General features: G+C 42.0%; 1 protein-coding gene and 1 long non-coding RNA gene across 2 annotated transcripts in view; one reads left to right on the forward strand and one right to left on the reverse strand.

The window, feature by feature from the left end:
• The window catches only part of MAML2 (mastermind like transcriptional coactivator 2), a 234,191-nt gene that overhangs the window by 58,611 nt on the left and 152,359 nt on the right, over positions 1–23,221 (forward strand). The gene's annotated exons all lie outside the window — the stretch shown is intronic.
• LOC133386004 (uncharacterized) overlaps positions 1–23,221 on the reverse strand; it is a 56,723-nt gene that overhangs the window by 12,878 nt on the left and 20,624 nt on the right. The window contains exon 2 of the long non-coding RNA XR_009763053.1: positions 18,550–18,663. This is a non-coding gene — a long non-coding RNA (uncharacterized LOC133386004). The remainder of the gene's footprint in view (positions 1–18,549; positions 18,664–23,221) is intronic.

The following is a 23,221-nucleotide window of genomic DNA, read 5'->3' on the forward strand; positions in this document are numbered from 1 at the left end:
TTCTTATCTTTTAACTGCTAAGGCCTCTGAGCTTAGAGTTGCAACTTAATATCCACCTCCACCTGTGCCTTATTAACAGAACTATCCTCTCTCATCAAAAGTCGCATACAGAGAAGAATATGAGAAATTAGCAATAGGCAATAACGGCCTGCGAGACCTCTGTACCGATTTCATCAGGAGTCACCCTGGAGGTAACAGCTCTGATTCCGTGGTTGACTTAATGAAGGGACAAAGAGTATGTAATGGCTCCCACCTGAAAAGGAAATGTACCCAGAGGGAAAGTGTAGTATGATATATGGGATGGGCAGGATTTCTTCTGCAGGTCGCTGCTAAGATGCAGCCTCCACACAAGAAACCTCAGTGTGAACGCAATGGTTAGAGCAGGGGCTCTCAAACTGTGGTCCGCGAGCTTCATTTAGGTGGCCTGCAGCATGCCCGCATTAAACATTCCTCGTGATTTTTAATTGTATTTGTATTGCTTTGTTTATTTCTTACTTTGTATTTAATTGTATTACAGTTTGATTTCTAGGGAATGCAAATCCTAATACAGTAAATTGTGTAAGAAATAACAGAAGCAGTACAAATACAATTAACAATCATACAGCATCTGGCACATCGCATGACAATTGCTACAGCAGGCAGAAGTGGTCCACCAAGGCCCTCAGCAATTTTCAAGTGGTCTGTGGGGGGAAAAGTTCGGGAGTCACTAAGTTGGACTGTTAGACTAAGTCTGAAGGGACCTTGATCCAAATTCTCCCCCTCATCCCACTCAACCGTATAACTTACTGGGTATGGCCTTGGGCCAGTCATTCTCTCACGACACCTAATCTACCTTACAAGGATGTTGTGAAGATGAATTGGAGAGGGAGTACAATGTCTCCAACTCTGAGCTCTTTGGAGGAAAGATGAAAAATACATTTTAAGGTAGTGTTTGGTCTTATGATGACTTTTAATTCTCTGTATGGTTTATTTTTATAGGCACGGCTTCGAAATGCTAATGAGTAAGTGATATATAAATGCCCCCCTTTCCCTCTAAATCTCTTGTTCCGCCCGCCTTTCCTTCGATCCATGGAGTCCAGTGCATGTTTATTCGGAAGTAAGGCCTACTGTGTTTGGTGGGACTTAACTCCCATGCAAATATGCATAGTATTGTAAGCTTAAGACAACTGACAGCACAGTCCTGTGTGTCTTCTCAGAAGTAAGTCCCCTTGAATTACAGAACCTATTGCTTTGTCTTCTTTTGTCAGGTAAATTTTATTTCCTGAGGCTTAACGATTATTTGTCAGCATTTTGAGTAACCAGGTTGTTTGGGCTCGCAGGTCCGCAGCCTTGGGGTTGTGCTTGATTCCAGGCTGTCCATGGAGGCTCAGATTTCGGCAGTGAGCTGGGCAGCCTGGTACCAACTACACCTCATACGAAGGCTGCAACCCTACCTTCCTGTTCATCAGCTCCCACTGGTGGTACACGCCCTGGTCACCTCTCGTTTGGACTACTGTAATGCGCTCTACGTGGGGTTACCCTTGAAAACGGTCCGGAAATTACAACTGATACAAAATGCGGCGGCTCGACTACTTATGAATAGTCGCCGCCGAGATCACATCACACCAGTGTTGTTCGACCTACACTGGCTTCCAGTTGTTTTCCGAGCCCAATTCAAGGTGTTGGTATTGACCTTTAAATCCCTATACGGTTTCGGCCCAGTTTATCTCACGGAGCGCCTTCAACGCCACCAATTATGCCGCCCGACAAGATGGGCCACACAGGGCCTTCTCTCAATCCCGCCAACAAAAACAGCCAGATTGGCGGGTACAAGAGAGAGGGCATTCTCAGTGGCGGCCCCCACTCTTTGGAACTCCCTCCCACAAGATCTCCGGCATGCCTCTTCCCTAAATGTATTTCGGAAAGCCTTAAAGACCTGGCTTTTTCAGCAGGCCTTCGGGGTATCCGGGGAGGGTTAATCGATATAATTGTAATGCCTCCTACCCAGTTTTAATATTGTTGTTGTAGATCTATTGTTTTTATTGTATTACTGTATTTTATTAATTGTATTTTAATAATTTTGTAAGTCGCCTAGAGTGGCCATTGGCCAGATAGGCGACGAAGAAATTAAATTTATTATTTATTATTATTATTCATCCTTCTCAGAGTATTGCTATCAGTCACTTAGGTAAAAATGTAGTTTGTATCTTTTCTGTACCAAATGCATACCATATATCTATACATGTTGTTATGTGCCTTCAAGTCGATCATGACTTATGGCGACCCTATGAATCAGCGACCTCCAAGAGCATCTGTCATGAACCATCCTGTTCAGATCTTGTAAGTTCAGGTCTGTGGCTTCCTCTATGGAATCAATCCATCTCTTGCTTAGCCTTCCTCTTTTTCTACTCCCTTCTGTTTTTCCCAGCATTATTATCTTTTCTAGTGAATCATGTCTTCTCATGATGTGTCCAAAGTATGATCATCTCAGTTTCATCATTTTAGCTTCTAGTGATAGTTCTGGTTTAATTTGTTCTAACACCCAATTATTTGTCTTTTTCACGGTCCATGGTATCTGCAAAGCTCTCCTCCAACACCACATTTCACATGAGTTGATTTTTCTCTTGTCCACTTTTTTCACTGTCCAACTTTCACATCCATACATAGAGATCGGGAATACCATGGTCTGAATGATCCTGACTTTAGTGTTCAGTGATACATCTTTACATTTGAGGACCTTTTCTAGTTCTCTCACAGCTGCCCTCCCCAGTTCTAGCCTTCTTCTGATTTCTTGGCTATTGTCTCCAGTTTGGTTAATGACTGTGCCAAGGTATTGGTAATCCTTGACAAGTTCAATGTCCTCGTTGGCAATGTTAAAGTTACATAAATTTTGTTTTGTCATTATCAGATCTTGGAAGATTACTTTTATTTATTATTTATTTTTTTATTTTATTTTATTATACTTTTAGACCGCCCTTTAGCAACAAGCTCTCAGGGCGGTGCACAACAGAGTAAAACTACATTAAATACAAGTGAGTGTGGGTACAATACAACTATAAAAATATTTTAAAAACAAGGTTAAGACAAAAATTAAAATAAAATTACAATTAAAATTAAAATGCCTGGGCAAAGAGGTAGGTCCTTACCTGGCGCCGAAAAGATAACAAAGAAGGCGCCAGGCATATCTCATCAGGGAGGGCGTTCCATAATTCGGGGGCCACCACTGAGAAGGCCCTAGATCTAGTTATTGCTCTCCGGGCCCCCCTATGAGTTGGGACCCAAAGAAGGGCCTTCGACGTCGAGCGTAGCGAACGGGTAAGTACATAGCGGGAGAGGCGTTCCACCAGGTATTGCGGTCCGATGCCATGAAGGGCTTTATAGGTAAGAACCAACACTTTGAATCTGGCCCAGAAACATATTGGTAGCCAGTGCAGTTGGGCCAGGACAGGTGTTATATGGTCAGATTTTTTAGTCCAGGTAAGAACTCTGGCCGCAGCATTCTGCACCAGCTGAAGTTTCCGAACCGTCTTCAAGGGTAACCCTGCGTAGAGTGCATTACAGTAGTCCAATCTAGAGGTTACCAGAGCATGGATAACTGTGGCGAGGCTCTCCCTGTCCAGATAGGGTCATAGTTGGGCCACCAGCCGAAGCTGGTAGAACGCATTTTGAAAAGTAATGAAGTACAGTTACAATTACATGGCCCAAAAAAGTAGTAATTATCCTTATAATTGCTCTGAAAGTAACTGATTACTTTTTCTCAAAAGTTATCACTACAATTACATTTCAGTTATTTGCTTTTAAAAAATGCCTATAAGGTGCTGGCCTTGGCTGCTGCACATTGAAGTAGCCTAAAACAACATTAAAAATAAACACACATACAGAGGTAGTAGAATAATTCTTTTTATCCATAAGATAGCAATGGTGGTCTCTCCGCTGGTAAGGGAGGTGGGGAGGGAGGCAGAGGCCACTACTCAGATCTTTGCACATCAAACCAAGTGCAACCCCCCCCCAGTCAGCAAGCATAATATCTCTCACTTAACCACCTCCTGGACCCTGCCCTGCCACCAACAGAGGAACACTCACCCAAGCAAACATTTTCCCCTGAGATGCAAAAAAGTTAAAATACTGCAAATTCAGCACAGTAGCCAAAGAGGGTTGTGGAGGCCACTTTGTGTGCCAAGTGCAAACACAGTATTCACACACACACACACACACGTCATCTTTCACCACAGTTCTTCATCTCCATTCTGCTGCTGCCTCTTTCCTATCCATGTTCTTGCCCTCTGGCTCCTTTTTCCCTCCACTTCATTCTTCACCACCACCATCCATTTTTTTAAACAATTGTTTTCTCCACTCCACCCCGTCTCACTCTCCGCCTCCTCCCTCGTCGCCTCCTATCCACCCACAGAGCATGAGGGAAGAGCAACGCTGCACAGAAGCCCAGTTTGAGGCACATGATTTTCATCCACAAATCAGAGGAGCAGAAGACGTCTTCTGCTCCCCCCCCCAGTAATGCCCAAAAGTAATGCTGGAAACATTACAATTACTCCACAAAAGTAATAAAATTACTTATAGTTCTATTACAAAATGTAAAGGAATTACCCACTCGTTCCTCAAAAAAGTAATGAATTACAAGTACAAGTTCATTACTTGTAACAAATTACTTCCGAGCTCTGGTCATTACTTTAGTCTTCAGTTTAAAGGGGGTTAGACCCATTCATGGAGGTTAAAGCTGTATCAGTGAATTTTGCAATCTAATTCTCCAGTCAAAAATGCACACAGTGGGGTAAAAGTATACATAAAAAGATGCATATATTAGTGAAAATAACGTACAAGAATGCATTGTGTTGCTAAAAATCGCTTTGGAAAAGTGTGTATATCAGGCAAAATTGCATACTTATTTGGAGAAATTCCCACTAAAATGGTGAATAATTTTCATGAGGACCTGTGATAAAAACATCGGAAATTGACATGAAAGTGTGGAGAACTGAATTTAAGCCTGGAAAAATAAGAAATGGAGAAACTGAAATTGACAGGTTCAGCCATCCCTATACAACAATCAGGCCTGATGAAGTTCAGAACTTCTGTCCTTTATTTGTCAAGTTACTTCAAGGGTGGAGAGGATCTCACATGGTCAAAACAAAACTGCTATGCTTGCCCCATATTCCTTGTGCTGTCTGTCTTGAGGAAGAGCTGTCTGTGACTCAAAAACTGACACTCAATGCTATTTTTCCCTTTCTTGGCCCAGAGGAAAGTCATGCCCTCATTTCCTCTGTGTTGCTTGCAAATTACCAAGCACAAGTGATCTGCTTCAGTTTGTCTCCTCCTGCCTCCTAAAACACTTGTGTAAGCGTGTGTGTGCTAGAAAAGATGATATGAATTCAGTCGGTGGGGGGGGAACTGTGTGAACAGGACAGCACAACAAACAGAAAGGCAGGCAAACTGACGTTCTTTTGGTGTAACTTGAGGCTGCCTGTCTGCAGAACTAAAGGGAGGGTTTGCAAAGACACAGGGAGTTCTTTATACTGGGGAGGATCACATGCACGTTTACATCTTTGTCGAAATTCCACTCTGTATAATTATTCCTTTGATTGTGCTAAATATGAAAGAGAAAGAGAGGGAGGCGGTAGGCTTGTGTGCAAACTGTGGCCTTGTTTAATTAAAGACATAACTGTCTGGACAAGGGAAGGGAGGCGATGGGAACTGCCCACCTAGAGGATGGGCCCTTCTCTCTTGCTATTTCCTTATGTGTTTTTTTAAAATGTTAACATCAAACAATGCAGCTCTAGGAACAAGCAGACAGTTTGAGGAAGTGCAGTCTAAAAAACGAAGATTTGCAAGATCTCTTGTGTTAAAAGGATGTTCTTTCATTTAACATAGGCAGTGCCCCAGGGCCTCTGTTTGCTAACTACTGACAAAGGAAAATAGGTAATCCATGTGCAAACATATAACTGTTGGCATGATGGAATGAATTTCCACCCTACCAGGGGTGGGAAACCTCAGGCTTGGGGGCCAAATGCAGCCCTCTAGGTCTCCCTCTGTCCTTGGAACTTTCCCTAGGCCACACTCCCTCTTCCTCAGGCTACCCCCCTCACTGGCTCTGCTTTGCACCCCAAGTGTTTCTGCCTAGCTGAAATGTGTCCTTGAACTCTGATAATGTCTCTTGTGTGGAGAACAGAGGTGTGTGTGAGTATGTGTAGACACTGCACTACTGTTTGTTGTTATGTGCCTTCAAGTCAATCATGACTTATGGGGATCCTATGAATCAGCGACCTCCAAGAGCATCTGTCATGAACCACCCTGTTCAGATCTTGTAAGTTCAGGTCTGTGGCTTCTTTTATGGAATCAATCCATCTCTTGTTTGGCCTTCCTCTTATTCTACTCCCTTCTGTTTTTCCAAGCATTATTGTCTTTTCTAGTGAATCATTTCTTCTCATTATGTCTGCAAAGTATGATCACCTCAGTTTCATCATTTTAGCTTCTAGTGATAGCTCTGGTTTAATGTGTTCTAACACCCAATTATTTGTCTTTTTCGCGGTCCATGGTATGCGCAAAGCTCTCCTCCAACACCAAAATGAGTGGATTTTTCTCTTACCAACTTTTTTCACTGTCCAACTTTCACATCATGTTCAGTGTTCACTATTATACAAAGGTAAAATTATTGTTCTACCCAATGGCCTGGTTCGCACATGTTACTAAGCCTCAGTTTATTAAATTATGATTTATTAAACCATGGCTTGATGTTCTGTGTGACCCCTGCACAGGGGCTTCACAATGATTTGTTTACCGCCAACAAACTATGATCTGAAGCCATAGTTTGTTGTTGGCTTACCAACCTTGGTTAGTTTTAATTATAGCTTGACATTACATGTGAACCTAGTGCCTTCCTTAACCCAGCCCACATTATTCTGATACTTAATTAGTTCTTAATAGTGATGTTTTATCATGTGGGATTTTTCAAAAAAATGTATTTGATATTTGTTTATTGTGTTTTAAGATATACTGTAAATCGCTTACAGATTTTCCCCCCACCCGTAAAATATAATTGGTATATAAATTGTCTAAGTAAATAAAACATGGTTTGTTTGGTCACTCCACCCAAGATGCTCACCAGGCTACAAAGGCACGAGGCAAGAGCAGCTGGAAAATAAGCCAAGCTTTTGAGGAACAAGCCATGGTTTGTTTGATTGCTTGTGGGACAACTTGAGGGTAGCTCAAATTTTCTTAAACAAATCATGGCTTAAACAAACCATGGCCTCCCATTATGTGCGAACCAGATCACTCTGTGTTTTGTCCCTCACTCCTGGTCTTCAAAGATATACTGCCACTGAACATGCAATTTCCATGCATCTGTCATGTAATCCTTTTTTTTAAAGGCATGTTAACTAGTAGCCATCACTCTGTCATTCCATAACCTACTTATGCATTGCAATAGAGTTCTCCCTTTCATCACTGCTGAATTTGCTGCCAGTCAACTTAATTGGGTGTCCTTGAGTTCTGGTAAGATGAGAGGCACAAAGGAATTCTATCTGCCCATTCCAACCATTCATTATTTCATCAGTGTCTGTCAGTTTCCTCCTTTTTTCTCTCTCTCTTTCTGCCCTAAACTAAAAAGCCCTTTTAGACTTTTCTCATGAGAAGGTGCTGCAACCACTGGATCATTTTTTGTTTCGTCATCATCATCATCATCATTTAGATCTCTGCTATCCTTTTTGAGATGGGGTGACCAAAACTGTCACAGATATATAAATATGACTGAGCCACACAGATACATATATAATGGTGGTTGCTTTTGGGGTGGTGGTGGTTGCAGAGTTCCGTTAGTTTCCTGGGAGTCTTGCAATTGAAGGCCAGCTTACGATTTATTTTTCAAATAAATAACTGTATTTCTACTTCGTAGACCTATGCATGTCTACTTAGAGTTCAGTGGGACATACTTCCACGTAAGGAAGGAATCCTGACTATGGGAGACCAGCGTAATTTACACTGGCTTAAATTAAGCCCGCATAAAGTATGTCAGATCCAAATGCAGTTCAGGAGTAAGGCTACAGCCGGCTGAACTGGCCCAAGCCTGGCAGAAGAAAAACAAGACTTTAAAATAAGAGTTTGATTAACACCGTCCTTTTTGCTGGTGTAAGATCTGCCAGGTTACCCATCACATGACTGAGCTGAATGGAGTTGGAACACATGTAAACCTGCCCCCCCCACCTGGTTCTGCCCCTGCCATGCCCTTTTGGGGGATTTATGCTGGCCTATCTCCAGCTGAGCCAAGATTGAGGATTTACATTGGTGTAGCTGCAACTGAGCCAGAGATCTGCCAAATCCTAACTCGGTCATCCTGGTGGATCTTGGGTTTGGATTGTCCCTTAAGTGTATATAGCATTGCAGCCTAAATAAACAGCTGCTCTTTAGTGACAATATTTTATGTATTTTATTTTATCATTTGACAAGGTTTATTTAATGCTAAATTAATGAAAACCTATGTGGTTTACCTTAAACAATATAAAATATTCATTTTTTAAAAAATGTCAATAAAATCACATGTTAAAAACAGACTGATATAAAATGTATCAAAATATAAATAAAGGCAGCAGTTTTAAAACAAGTATGAATAATTTTTAAAATGTTAAAATTACACATCTAGGTAGGCTTGCTGAAACAAAAACGTTTTTCAGCAGGCACAAAAAACAATACAGCAAAAGCACCCACCTCATATAAATGGTATAATATTAACCAGTTGGAACCAGTGTAAATGCCCCCCCAGCCCAGTTCTGCTCCCACCATGCTCCCAGAATACTCCTGTTTAAGGACTTACACCCGCCTCAGCTGAACCGGCTGAGCCCCAGTTGAACCAGGATGCAGGACTTCCACTGGCGTATCTCCAACTGAGCCGGGTCTGAAGACTTACACCAGCGTATCTCTGGCTGAGCCAGGGTTCAGCTAACTGAGCTGGAGATCCACCAGATCCCAACTCACTCATCTTGGTAGATCTTGAGTTTGGGTTGCTCCCTCAGTGCATTCTTTTAAAAATGCAAATTGAATATTTAACCAGGATGCTGTGGGCTTTTTGTTCTAAACATCTGGGTCTCCAGTTGGCTAGATATATCGAAAGAGGGTTCTGCACTCATTGTGAGCTGACGAGCAAAGCTTGAGGAGACTTCCCACAAATGTTTGTTCAGGCCAATGCTAGATTCACACGCGCAGAGAATGAGAACTCTAGTAAAGCATCTCTTGTTTCCGGCCACCCCCTTTGGAAAAACTGGAATGATGCCTAGCCAGTGTGGGCTTCCTCCAGACAGGAAAGCCTTTCCATTTAAGGGAAGACGCTAGCGATCCTTGGCAAAAAAGGAGGGCAGAACCTTCTGAACGCTTGGACTCCCGATTGGCTGAAAGACTGGAGGCAGCTTCGGCCGGCGAATCCGTTCGCATTTTTAAAATGTCTTCCTTTGTCAGCTTGAGATTTTCCAGAATTTAGAAGCGGAAAGAAAGCAAAGACTACAAGGAAGCTATTAGAGAGGTATAAAATAAACTTTGAAAGGTGCAGGGGGCGAGGAATAAACGGGGCAAGGAGTTCACTTCATTGAGAAACTGCTTGCAATTTCCAAGGGAAGTATTGATGAATACTTATTGCTCCAACAAAAGCTTTTTTGTCGCGAACAGGAGAAGCAGATGTTTAAAAACCGGACAGGAAGCTGCTGTGACAAATGGAAGGATTTTTTATTGGATTCATGAGCTCTGCTTCCTGCCAATGATTTCTTCAACTCTAGGCCACCTTTTTTTAAAAATAGCATCATAATATTACAACTTGATTATCAACCTTTTCCACATCCATATTTGGAGGACCGTGTGTATAAAAATCATTAACGCTGTAATTCAGATAGTACAAACCTTTACGTTGCTCTGTTCGTAAACACCTGGCTCCTTTTGAGATTAAAATAACGCTTTCGTGAAATGATGGGTTTGTGATTATTTTATTTATTTGTTTGTTTGTTTGTTTATTGCATTTATATACCGCCTCATAGGCGAAGCTCTCTGGGCGGTTTACAACAATTAAAAACATTAAAAACAAGTATACAAATTTAAACCATACCAAATTAAAACCCATAAAAACCGATAGGCAAGTTAAAACGCATGCTATTCAAATGCTGTTTAAAAAATGCCTGGGAGAAAAGGACCTGGCACCGAAAAGATAACAGTGTTGGCGCCAGGCGCAACTCATCACAGAGATCATTCCATAATTTGGGGGCCACAGCTGAGAAGGCCCTCTCCCTTGTTGCCATCCTCAGCTCTGAGGATTACTTTTACATTTTGAGGGCTACAGGGGAAAAAATAGTGGTTTCAATTTCAACTCAGTATATTATTCTTCATCTGTTTCTATGAACACCCCTTTCCCCTCTGTGCCCTATAGCAATATTTCTCATCTGTCATTGAATCATCATAGATCTGTCAGGGATGGGGGAGAAATTTGATTCAGTTCACATTTAAAGGCAAATCTATCAAATTAGCACATTCCGAAAAAATATGAGCAGCATAACACAGCCATCCTTTGAAATCCACACTTCTCCAACGTTTGCAGTCCAGTTCTTCTCCAAAGTAAATGTGTACAGACGTGCATACGTTAAATGTGCATAAAAATTAATCTATTGCTGAAAATACCATACAAAAATACATTGTGTTAAGGGAAAGTGCATGCAAAAATCTGTATATTGCAGGGACATTTGCACTAAAGTTCTGATTAATTTCCATGAGGACTTTTAAAAATAATAATAATCACAAATTCATGTGGAAATGTAGAGAACTAAATCTGAGGCTGGGGAAATGAGATGTAGAGAACACAAATTGACAGATTTGGCCATCTCTCGTCTCGCTAAACCCTCTCTCGGTTCATTCTTGCTCTGTTCTTTGTATCTCGTAGCATATGCGCTTTCTTTCTCTGCACCACCATCGGATAGCATTGCCATCTATGTTACATAGGGTGGCCATGTGTATTACTTTACAGCAGGCAGTTCTCTATTTGAAGGGCTGGTTTAAAGATTAAGAACCCTAAGAAGAGAGAGCAGGTGAATTTTGAAGTTGTCCATCAACAGTGAGCACCTGGACAGCTGACTAAACAGGTCACCTGCTCGCAGTCTTCTTCGGTGAGGTGCACTGTGTTTCTATTTAAATTATAGTCATTATTTCTAAATTTTCATCTTTGTATCTAAATTACTGTATGCAAAATGTATGCTTGCCTCTCCTCTTTTGTTCTCTGGAAATTGTCGTTTTGTGAGGTGGGCCAGGCTTCTCAGAACCACACCAAACTGTAAATCCTAGGATTGTTTGGCATTAGCCAAGATAGTCAAACTGATTTAAAACCACTATGATTTATTTGTTGGTTGGTTTATAAGACTTATATCCCGACCTTCCTCCCAATATAAATAAATAAATTTTGGCAGATGTGTGATTGACTCAGAGCAAGCTAATGTTGCAGTTGAAAAATTGTTCTGACATGTTCAGATTTGGGGGTTGAGGGGTTAGACATAACTGTGAGAACAGGATGCTGGACTAGATGGGCAACTGGCCTGATCCAGCAGGCTCTTCTTAGGTTCTAGTAGAATTTACTTCGTGCTGTATGGAGACTCTTCACCCGTCCACTTCTATGTCCAGAACAGCATCATGTCTTTTGGCCCAGCCCACCCCCTCGGGTGCCTGGTGCCCATTGGGGCTTGTGATGAGTCATAGGTACAGCCAAAGCCAATGACAGACAGAACCACCCCCTGACTGATGGTAACTAAGATGGCAGGTAGGTGGGGACTGGCTGAGGGCAGGCTAAGGGTAGAGACACACTTACTGTTGTGCCAGTTCCACATCTCTTTTCTGAACATGGGGGCACATGATGCTAGTCAAACCCAGCCCCTTTTTACTGTAAAACCTGGTGGGATCAACTCAAGTGTTTGGGGTTTTTAAATCAGCCTCAGACAGATTTCACAACTGATTGGCAGATCAACCTGTTGCGTGTGACTTCAGGGACAGGGCCACCTGGCATGATCCTGCACCCCTCTCCCAATGCATTTACTCTGGGCGCGGAGGAAAATGAGTGAAAGAGCCTTTGCTGTTGGGCATTTCTTTGCATGCACACGTATCCCACTGGCAACCAGTCATTTGAAATGGAATGACAAACTTCAGGACAAATGTGGCCCTCCAGGCGTCTCTGTCTAGCTCCAAGAGCTCAGCCTGGGTAACACTCCCTCTCCCCAGGCAATGCCCCTTGCTGGCCACGCTCTGCGCCTCCAGGAGTGCTTTTGCCTAGCTGGAATGTGCCCTTGACCTGCGGTAACAGCTTGCCTGGATGGAGAGATTGAGGGGGCGCAGTGTAGAAAGCTCTCACTTTTGCATGGCTGGAATGTAGCAAAGATACCTAAGGGAAGAGTCACATTCATTATTCCAACTACTCAGCCTGAAAAAAAAAATTACTGAGCCTTGATTTAAGTTATCCCTCTGAGAATTAATCAGGGCTCCTTCTTCTTCGCTTGCTTAGTTTTATTCATTCTGTTTGCTTGCAACTTCAAGGAATGATTGTCGCAAAACATTCCCTTGCAGACTTTGTAAGTGTGAGGATTTCACAACCCCAGAATGATTTCAAGAGGAGTAAACAAGCTTGCTAGGAGAGCAAGAGAGAAGAGGCTCAGAGAGCGAGTCTCAGGAGGACTCTTCCCGCCCTCGCAGTTTGGTTAAGTAAATAGTTACCAAATGTATCAGAGAGGGAATGTGATCCTTATTATCCCGTACAAGTACTGGGGACAGCTGATATTTTGGAGAGGTCCTGAAAGGCTGGAAAGAGAAGCTGGGGTTGGTTTCTATGCCGTTGTTGTTTTGGGGGTAGATATGAAAGTGGAAGTGAGGTTAGCAAACACGTATAGGGTTGTCTTCAACTATATCCTACTGAAAGTAGTCTGTCATGTCTATTAACTTCAGTGGGTCTACTCTGAGTAGGACTAACACTGAATACCACCCGTAGTCCCAAACTAGTAAGCACATATAGTCTCAGGATATGATCTGAAGACACATGAGGTGATCGGCTTGCTGAAGCTAAGTAGGTCTGGGTCTGATCAGTGGATGGGCAGATGACTGTGCAGGAACCACCTGTGTGCCACTTTGGGTTCCATGACTGAGGAAAGGTGGGGTATAACTAAGAATCCAAGAGACCTTGAAGCTGTGGTGGATAGCCCGATATGAAGATGCTAATCCGGTGTGCAGCAGTTGTGAAAAAGGTGAATTCCATGTTAGGGATCATTAGGAAAAATGGAAATGGACTGCCTTCAAGTCGATCCTAACTCATGGCAACCCTACAAATAGGGTTTTCCTGGTAAGCGGTATTCAGAGGGGGTTTACCATTGCCTTCCTCTGAGGCTGAGAGGCAGTGACTGGCCCAAGGTCACCCAGCGAGCTTCATGGCTGTGTGGGGATTCAAACCCTGGTCTCCCAGGTCATAGTCCAACATTCTAACCACTACACGACAATGGCTCTCTCATTAGGAAAAGGGATTGAAAATAAAGCTGCCAGTATGAGTATGGCATTATACAAATCTATGGTGCAACCACATTTGTAATACTGTGTACAGTTCTGGTTGCTGCAACTCAACAAGGATATTGTAGAGCTGAAAAAGGTGCAGAAAAGGGCAAACAAAATGATCAAGGGGGTGCAACAACTCCCTTATGAGAAACAGTTGCAAAAACAGTTAGACAAAAAAAGTCAGGGGAAACTGATAGAGGTATGTACAATTATCCATCCTGTGGAGAATGAAGATAGAGAGAAGGCTTTCTCTGGCTTTCATAATATGAAACTGAATGGTAGAAGATTCAGGACAAACAAAAGGAAGTCCTTCACACAGCACATACTTAATCTAAGGAATTCACTCCCACAAAAGATAGTAGGCAACTACTAATCCATTCAACTTGGATGGTTTTAAAGACGTTTAAACAAATTTCCATTCATGGAGGCTAAGGCTATCAGTGTCTACAAGCCATGATGGCTGTGTACTACCACCAGTTTTGGAGGTGGTATGCCTTTTATTACCAGTTAGTGGGACCCACAAGTGGGGGAAAGCACTATTGTGCTCAGATCATGCTTGTGGGCTTCCCATGGGCATCTGGCTGGCCACGCTGGACTAGATCGCTTTTGTACTGATCTAGCAGGGCTCTTCTTATTTTCGTAACATATTTATTGTGTGTGAAGTAGAAATGCAGACTCATACCTGGGATTCCATAGAGGTGGTCTACATGTGAATGGCATGTGGGGAACAGGTCATTGTAGATATAAGTCCAGGCTGAACTTTTATATGTCCTAATATTTTGTAATTCCTAATGTCTCCTCCACCACAATGCTTTGCAATGGAAAATGTTTTTAAAGATGTTTTGTCTTAATATATTTTAAAGTCTGTTTTTAAGATGTTTTAGAGTGTTTTTAGTGTTTTTGTTTGCCATCCTGGGCATCTGCTGGGAGGAGGGGTGGAATATTAATGTAAATAAATAAATAAATAAATAGAGTCAGTTCACACATTCAGCTTGGAGCCATCAAAGGACTGTACAGATACTACTTTTGTATAAGCTGAACTCGCATATTGGAGGAGCACAACTGCCCCACCTTTCCTATAATATTTTTAAAAAATTTATTGAGGCATTTCTGTACTATCCAGTCAACTGTGTCCTCTGAATGGTTATTATTATTATTATTATTATAGTTTATTTATATACCACTTTTTGGCCAAAAGGCCCCCAAAGTGGTGAACAAAGTATCAGAAAACATATTACAAAAAAAAATTACATAAGAAATGACCAGTAAAAAAATACACAATAAAAATACAATGCAACAAAAACAATGCAAATACAATACAACAAGAATGATGCAACAAGAACAAAGGAAAAACTTTTCTCCGTTCACAGTTCAACTTGGTTCACAGTTCAAAATTAATAAAAAGTAAATAGATCAACAGTACTGAAAATGATCAATACATAAAAGCCGTACCAGCAGAAAGTGAATAAAAAGCAGCATCAAACAACTTCCTTCCTGACTCCTCTAAATCTCTTTTCTCCACCACTGGAGAAAAGCTGCTTTAAGAAGGGGGGAATTTAGAGCAGAGACGTCACGGGGACGAAGGAAGGGGTTCACCCCTCCCCACCCGCTGCTTTTCAACTACAATCAGCAGCCCTGAGCGGTTTTTTCCTTCCTTACAGGTACAGAGGTGTTGTTTGCCAATGCAGTCATGCAGCCGGATGCCTATGGGAAGTTCGCAAGCAGGACTTGAGTGCAATAGCACCCATCTCACCTGCAATGATCAGTAACTGGCGTTCAGAAGCATACTGCCTCCAACAATGGAGGGAGAACATTACCACTGTGGCTAGTAGCCATCGATAGCCTGGTCCTCCATGAATTTGTCTAAGCTCCTTTTAAAGCCATCCAAGTTGGTGGCCGTCATGGCCTCTTGTGGGAGTGAATTCCATAGTTTCACTATGCACTGTGTGAAGGAGGACTTTCCTTTGTCTGTCCGAAATCATGCCTACTGCATAGTTTATGCTAATCTTTCCTTTTATGTAGCCACATCCCCACATGCACAGTCACCTGGAGACATTCAGCAGTGGCACAAGCGACGAGATTCTATGCACATTTCCTTGCTAGCCAAGTCTTGTGGGGCTTACCATTCCCAGGTAAGTGTGCAGCCTTTAGCCCCCTAAATCTGCTCTTAAAGATGATCGTTCTGAATTTGTATTTGAGTGGCATTTTGTATGAATGGGAATTTTCCTAGCATCTACACAGTAAAGAAAATTGAGTTTCTATAAATATTGAGACTTGGTAATTATAACCAGACATGATCATTAAAATTCAACAGTCAAGTTCTCCTGTGGGCAAACACTCCTCATTCCAGCAAGGGGCATGTTATCAGTGCAATGTTTCAGAGAAGACAGATGTAATATACATGTAATATTAAGTACGCATTAATGACCTTGGTCCCCAGCATGGAAAAGAAACAGCTTGGTCCAGAAGCCAAAGGCAAAAAGAGAGAGTGAGAGAGATTACTGCAATGCATTTAGAAATACTGTATACGTGTAAGACTAATGTACATTGTTCTTATGCCTGATATTTTTGCACAAACGGTTGTTGTTGGGCCTAACCCAGGGATGGGAAACCTGTGTGTCTCCAGATGTTATTGGACTACAACTCCCATCAGCCCTAGGCAGTAAAGCCAATGGTCAGGGATGATGTGAGCTGCAGTCCAGCAACTTCTGGAAGGACACAGGGGTCCCCTCCCTGGCTTAAGCAATGAGCTTCTTTAATGTGGATTCTGACATGCGGCCCGCAGCCCAAACTTGGAATGGCTTTGAATGTTAATGATACAAACAAATACAGGAAGGATGAGTGAGTGAATCACGCTTCCTGTTATCAGTGCATACTATTAATGTCTAAAGTGGGTCATTGTGCACGCTTCAGTATGAAGATGTATGTGCTCTACTTTCAGCAGGAACTAATGGACCTTCCCAAATGGGAAATCCGCAAGTCTCTGCTTTTGATGTTAATAACTAGGGCTGATGTTAATAACTATGTCTGTGTGGGGCTACGTTGGTCCAGAGGCTACCACTAGTGCAGAACACGGCAACTAGATTGCTTGTGGAGGCATACTATCACAGGTTAGTGACAACTGGTGGCTCCATGTCAATGGGACAGTGGAATCTTTTTGAAGCACCTTGGACAGCTCCTTGAAAAAGTTCAGATTAAAACCTGGAGTGGATTTGACTGCTCCACTGACATAGAGCCGCCACTGCCACAGTACATAATGCCTTCTTCACGGAATCAGGCCAGGTTCAAGGTTTTGGTACTAACATCTAAGGCCCTGTACAGTTCAGGACCATGTTACTTGAGATACCATCCTATCCTTTATATGCCCAGGAGGTCACTGTGTTCTGCAGGAGAGATTCTCCTTCAAGTCCCCAAAATATCAGAAGCTTGCTCCACAGTAACTTGACTTTCAGTGTTCTGTGAAACAGCATTCATGTCAAAATGCTATCTGTACTTTCAAGAAGCAATTGAAAGCATTTTTGTTTCGACCCACTTTTCCAGCTGGATGCAAAAGTCTCTGCCTTAGGTGTTCATTTTATATTGTTTTAAAACCTATCTTTAGTTGTGTTTTTGCATTGTTTTAAAAACTATTTTAAGCTGTTTTTATGGTATCTGTAAATCACCTTGAGACATATGTAAAAGGTGATTCAAAAATTAAGAAATAATAACATTGTTAGTTCATACTAAGTGAAGGAAGGAATAGGCTGCAAGAGAAGGACTGAAGGGAACATAACACCATCAATATTTAGCTAGTATTCTAGAATAATTTACTGAAAAACTGCTTTTTTTCCTACCACAAACAAATCTGACTTTTATGAATGATCCGGAATGGATCCTCAATATTTTCACCTGTGTGGCATGTGCACAAGCATTGCCCTACTTTCTGTGTGAAGGGGGTGGGATTGGTGGGTGTGGTTTTTGAGACATTTCTTTCAAGCCAGTGGCCTCTAGACTCCCAGCCAGGCTCTCCTCCCCACTGTGCTATACCAACTACAATTCCCATTATTCTTTGGGGAAAGTCATGTGCTTTAAATGTGTGTTGGATGTGCTTTAAACGTATGTTGTTGATTTGCCCGAGAAGGGGAAAGTGGGATTGTGTCACATTATGATGTATGCATGTTCAGCATGATATCTGCAAAGAGATGCTTACGTGCATATAAATGTAAGCATGACGGCAACTGGTAATTCCAATTGAATGGGGGCCCTGATTGTGTGGAGCACCCACATGAGTGCAGCTGTAGACACCTCTTTGTAGATGTCATGCTGAATGTGCATGTGCGAAGGGGTCAGGGCCAGCTGCATGTTCGATGTCAGGTGCAAGAGAAGTGGCCTGGTCCCACTCCCCTATTCATCATGCATATAGTGGATGCACGAAAAATACTAAAGAGGGTGTTTTGTTCAGTTAATTGTATTTTATTGATTTTTTTTTGTAGTTGATGTTTTGGCTTGTTGTACACTGCTTAGAGTTTTATTTAAATATAAGCAGTATATAAATAGTCTAAATAAATAATAAATAAATAAATGAAAAAGGTCTGAAAAGGAGAGGGAAAGCCATAGCTCACTGGTAGGGGATCTGCTTTGCATGCAGAAGGTCCCAGGTCAGTCCTTGTCTCCGGGTAGGACTAGGAAAAGCTTCTGCCTGAAACTCTGGAGAGCTGTTGCTACCCAGTATAGGCAATACTGGAAGGTCTAATGATCTGACTCAGTGTGGGACAGCTTCCGATGCTGCCAGGCTCTGAATCAGAACCATGTAGTCATACAGTAAGTGTTTGCACAAGGTTTTCCAAGATACGTAGTGGTAAAAGGCCCTAATGTTTCTTTCCTAAGGAACAGCTGAGCCCCCTTTCAGTAAGTTCTGAACGGGATTCCTCCATCTTGCTGTGTCATATACATGTATTATATGGCCTTGAAGCCCTCATTTCCCATCAAGCTGTCTTTTGAGCTAGAAGGATAAGGAATATCAAACTTCTCTCCTCTGACCTTTGCTTGGAAGTCTAAGCAACTGCAGCTTTTTCTTCTTCTTCCTTTGCCGTGGAACACTTCGTGGGCAAAAAGTGAGACCTTTATCTTCAGCATTCTTGAATCTGAGCCAAACTGAAAACAAAAACTTGGATCACCCATTTTTTCATTGTGCATGAAAGCAGTTTTAAAAGGGCTGAATAGGATGAAATTACTTTTGAAGGCTTTAAGGTAGACCTTTAATTTGTTGTTTCAGAGCACCCTTTGTCAGCCTGGTGCCCACCAGACATTTTGGACTACAACTCCCATCAGCTGGCTGGGACTGATGGGAGTTGTGGTCCAAAACATCTGGAGGACACCAGGTTGGCAAAGGCTATTTCAGAGATTAGGTTGGTGAAGTTGTAAAAGTTAGGTGGGCAAAGTGTTCAAGAGTGAGAACAACATGGGAAACGTTGCCAACGTATATTCTTCCAGTTCTCATCTGTTCCAACAGCAGGTTAGGCAGGGCTGGCTCCAAAGGGCTGCCAGGTGGGGCCCTGGCCAAGGGCTACAGGGGCCCCTCCGCTCCTCTTCCACAATTTGCGGCAGGATTGCTGCCTCGTATCACAGGGCAGGAGCTTTGGAGACCCCGCCATTCCCTCGTTCAACCTGCCTTTCTCAGCTGTGTTGTGTGGCTGTGTGTGCAGCACGCGCGGTGCTGCCCTTAGCCAAGATGGTGGCCGAGGTTTCCCTATGGGGCTGAAGCCTCTGCTGCCATCTTGGCTGATGGTACGCATCCATGCCACACATCCCTGCCAACAGCCAAGATGGTGGGAAAGGCTTCAGCCCCTTAAGAAAACCTCGGCCGCCACGTTGGCTAAGCATGCAGCTGCATAACACAGCCGAGAAAGGTAGGTTGAGCGAGGGAATGGCGGGGGCTCTGAAGCTCCCGCCCTGCGATACGCAGCAGCAATCCTACCGCGAATCATTAAAGGGGAGTGCCAGAGCCTGGGGCAGGCTTGTGCCCAAGGGCCCCGGCATGCCTGGGGCCAGCCCTGAGGTTAAGTCGTTACTTTATTCTTAACAAAAGGTGGTATTCTAAAGGCTTTAAAAGCAGCTCACTGGTAAAAGGGAGATCATAATATTGGTGTGCTTTACAGGGCTGTTGTGATTTAATTATTTATATATGACTTTTCCATTAAAATACCAAAAATATTAAAAGAATTCAACATGAATCATCATCATTATCATTTTAATCACCTTCAGTACACTTTTTAAGGTGATGTACAAAAAGCAATAAAGATAGCTAAAAACAGTTTAAAACAATACAGAAAATAGCATCAGATGAAAAACAATAACAAGTAGACACCCATGGCAGAGACCTATTCATCCAGCTGAGAAGAATAAGAAGAAGATAAAATAAAATAATAAACTAAGAAGAAAAAGAAACTGAGTAAACCAGTTCTGAAAGCAGCAAAAAGCAGTCAAAATCATATAAAAGAGAGACAGTGCAATCCAGTGCATGTTTACTCAGAAGTAGAGTCCACCATGTTTTATTTTTATTATTTATTTAAGACATTTATATAGCGTTTAATCATTCACATTTCTAAGCAGCGTACGTAAAAGAAATTCATACATAAAATGAAACAATAAAACCGAATGTAAACCCAAACCTTACTTACTTCAAGGAAAGGAGCATCAGATTGCAGCAACCACCCATCACCCATTAAAAGCTTGTGATATTAAAACTTAAGAAGAGCCCAGATCAGGCCAAAGTGGGCCCATCTAGTCCAGCATCCTGTTCTCACAGTGGCCAAGCAGATGCCCCTGGGAAGTCAGTAAGCAGGATCTGAGCACATAAGGGCTCCCCGCACCCCGAGGCTTCCAGCCACTGGTTTTCAGAAGCATATTTCTGGTTTTCAGAAGCCTCCAGCCAGGCAGGTAGAACATATCCATCTGGATCAATAGCCACTGATAGCCTTATCCTCCATGACTAATCCCCTTTTTAAACCATTCAAGGAGCTGGCCATCCCTACCTCTTCTGGGAGAAAAACCTTAACTTGTAACTTAAGCTATAAAAGAATTGGTACTGCTTAAACCTGTGTGGGAAAAGTATTATTATTATTATTATTATTATTATTATTTAAAATTCTACCCCACCCTTCCTCCCAATACACCAAAAACATTTTAAAATACCTTAAAACCATCTTTAATAGAAAACATCTTAAAACATATTTTAAGAAAAATATTTAAAAAACATCTTAAAAAGCAATTCCTGGGAACTGTAGTTTACGTCTCACAGAGAACAAACTATAGTTCTAAGGATTCTTTGGGGGAAGTCATGTGCTTTAAATGCATGGTGTGTGCACAACCTATGACTCCATTTGCACTGTATATTTAAAGCAGTATCATACATCTATTATTATTATTACTATTACCTCATCATCATCATCGATAATGATAATAATAATTTCTATCATACCCTTCCTCCCAGAATAAAACATCTTGAAAACTTCTTGTAAAAAATATTTAAAAACATCTCATAAAGCAGCTCCGAAAGAGGCGCAAAGTGGGATAAGGTCTCTACCTAAAAGGCTTGTTGAAAGAGGAAGGTTTTCAGTAGGCGCCAAATAACCCTAATATTTAAGGGAAGGAAATTCCGAAGGGTAGGTGCCACAATGCTAAAGGTCTATGTCCTAAGGCACGAGTACTGAAAAAGCCCTCTTCCCATTTGCCTCCTGCCTAACTGTTGAAAGCAAAACTTCTGAAACAGATGATGGGCATAAGGCACGCATGTTAAGCATTTAGGTCTAGCATTCTACAATTACTAAGCTTTGTCAAGTGTGCCATTTTGTTCACCTAAATGGGTATATGAGGTTCTAATGATGAGTTATGCCCATCGTGGGCGAGAGGAAACCTGCACACCTTGTTCTATGTGCTCCAGGAGCAAAGCAGTGATCCATAGGTTAAAGCTGTTCATGGAGTATCATTAAAACATATGTCCAAAGGTGAAAAACCAGTCTGAGTGTTTATGATGTGTCTTGTTCATCTGACATTCATTTAACTATCACCATGTGCGACAGGTTTATGAAGCAGGTTAAGTTTTAACACCTGGGCTGGGCTATGTTCTGAGAAATGTCTTTTGCAAGCAGTGAGACACCAGCAATGTTAACAAGAGAATAACTACATTAGAGGGAAAGTTCATGGGCCTTTGAAGATGGGCAAACGGCTAGATCTTAGGAAGGGACCCCACTGAGCGCTACTTTACACTGTGTGTAGCAAACCCCAGGGAGGCTTGCCTGGTGCTGAATTTGTGCTTTCTGGCACTAAGCGAAGGCTTACTTTGGTTTCCCAGGCTTTTAATTCTTTTCTTTTTTTACTCCAGCTAGTTTCATTTACTGTTTTTTTAAATGTCTCATTATTGTTGTTTTAATGTTTTGTATTAGTTATATTATGTGAGCCACTCTGAGAATATTTTTTAATGAAGAAGGAACAGGAGGAGGAGGATATATTTGCTGTGGTTAATCTCATACAATGGTACAAATTATCACTAATAGGCAAAAAACTTTGCGGATTAAGAATGTACCTATAGCCAACAGATATTTCTATCAAACTTTAAAAAGCAGAGAAATAGGGCAGCTATAGTGAATGCACCAGGGGAGCCAGAGACCTGACCTCCTCTCTGAGATATTGTTCTGCCCTACAAATTTGTCAAAATGCAAACACAATTTGGGTTGTTCTTTCACAGTCCAATCCACTTCCTGTATAGCTGTATAATAAAATGATACAATGGTACATAAGTGGTACAATGGTACTAACATAAAGTGTGAAGGGTAGACATTCATCAGTAAACATGTGGGAATTATTATTATTATTATTATTATTATTATACTGTGTCTAAACACGTATTGCAAATGGTACAAACATAAAGTGTGAAGGGCAGACATTCATCCCTAAACATCTGGGAGCCATTACCGATCAGGGCTCCTCAGCAGATTCCTGTTCCACCCCCCTCAGCATGTCCTGTAACTAGGGTGTCTACTGACACATCACCAAAAAAGAGAACAAAAGAGGGTGCCAATTTGCATAAAATGTGCATATGCAAATATATATATTTATACATGCAAATTTAAAATGGATTGCTATTATTCAGATAGAAATAAAAACTTCTCACCAATGTCTCACCAAAGGGAAGGTTGTGACCCAGGGAGCTTTGCTCAGTGTGCTGTTGAAGTGCTCACTGCTGTTGGGCAAATTTAAGGCCCATCTACTCTTCCTCATGGTTCTTTATCTTTAAACTGGACAGCCGTTCAAATACAGGACACTTTTAAACTGAAGACTGTTCTCTGTACAATAGGACATATGGTCTACTTACTTATGTCTGTCCTTTACACTCTAAAGTTAAACGTTAGTTTCACTGTTCTGTCCACTTTTGTCCCTGGCCCTGCCCATGGCTGGCATGCGGCCCCAGAAGGCTGGCCAGGAAAGAATGTGGCCTTCAGCCTGAAAAAGATTCCCCACCATCCCTGCTCTACATGTTTTGTGGAAAACACAGGTGTAACCCCAGCAAACTTAAAGGACAAGGTGGCTCTGATTATTAGGGGAAGAGGCTGTCGTCTTCTTCCCTTTTAGAGATTGTGATTATTATTTTTAAATTTATTACCTGCCTTTCACCAGTAGGTCCCGGGGTGGGTCGCAGCAATATAAAATACAT

The sequence above is a fragment of the Rhineura floridana genome, chromosome 5 (genome assembly GCF_030035675.1).
Source record: "Rhineura floridana isolate rRhiFlo1 chromosome 5, rRhiFlo1.hap2, whole genome shotgun sequence".
Taxonomy (NCBI): domain Eukaryota; kingdom Metazoa; phylum Chordata; class Lepidosauria; order Squamata; family Rhineuridae; genus Rhineura; species Rhineura floridana.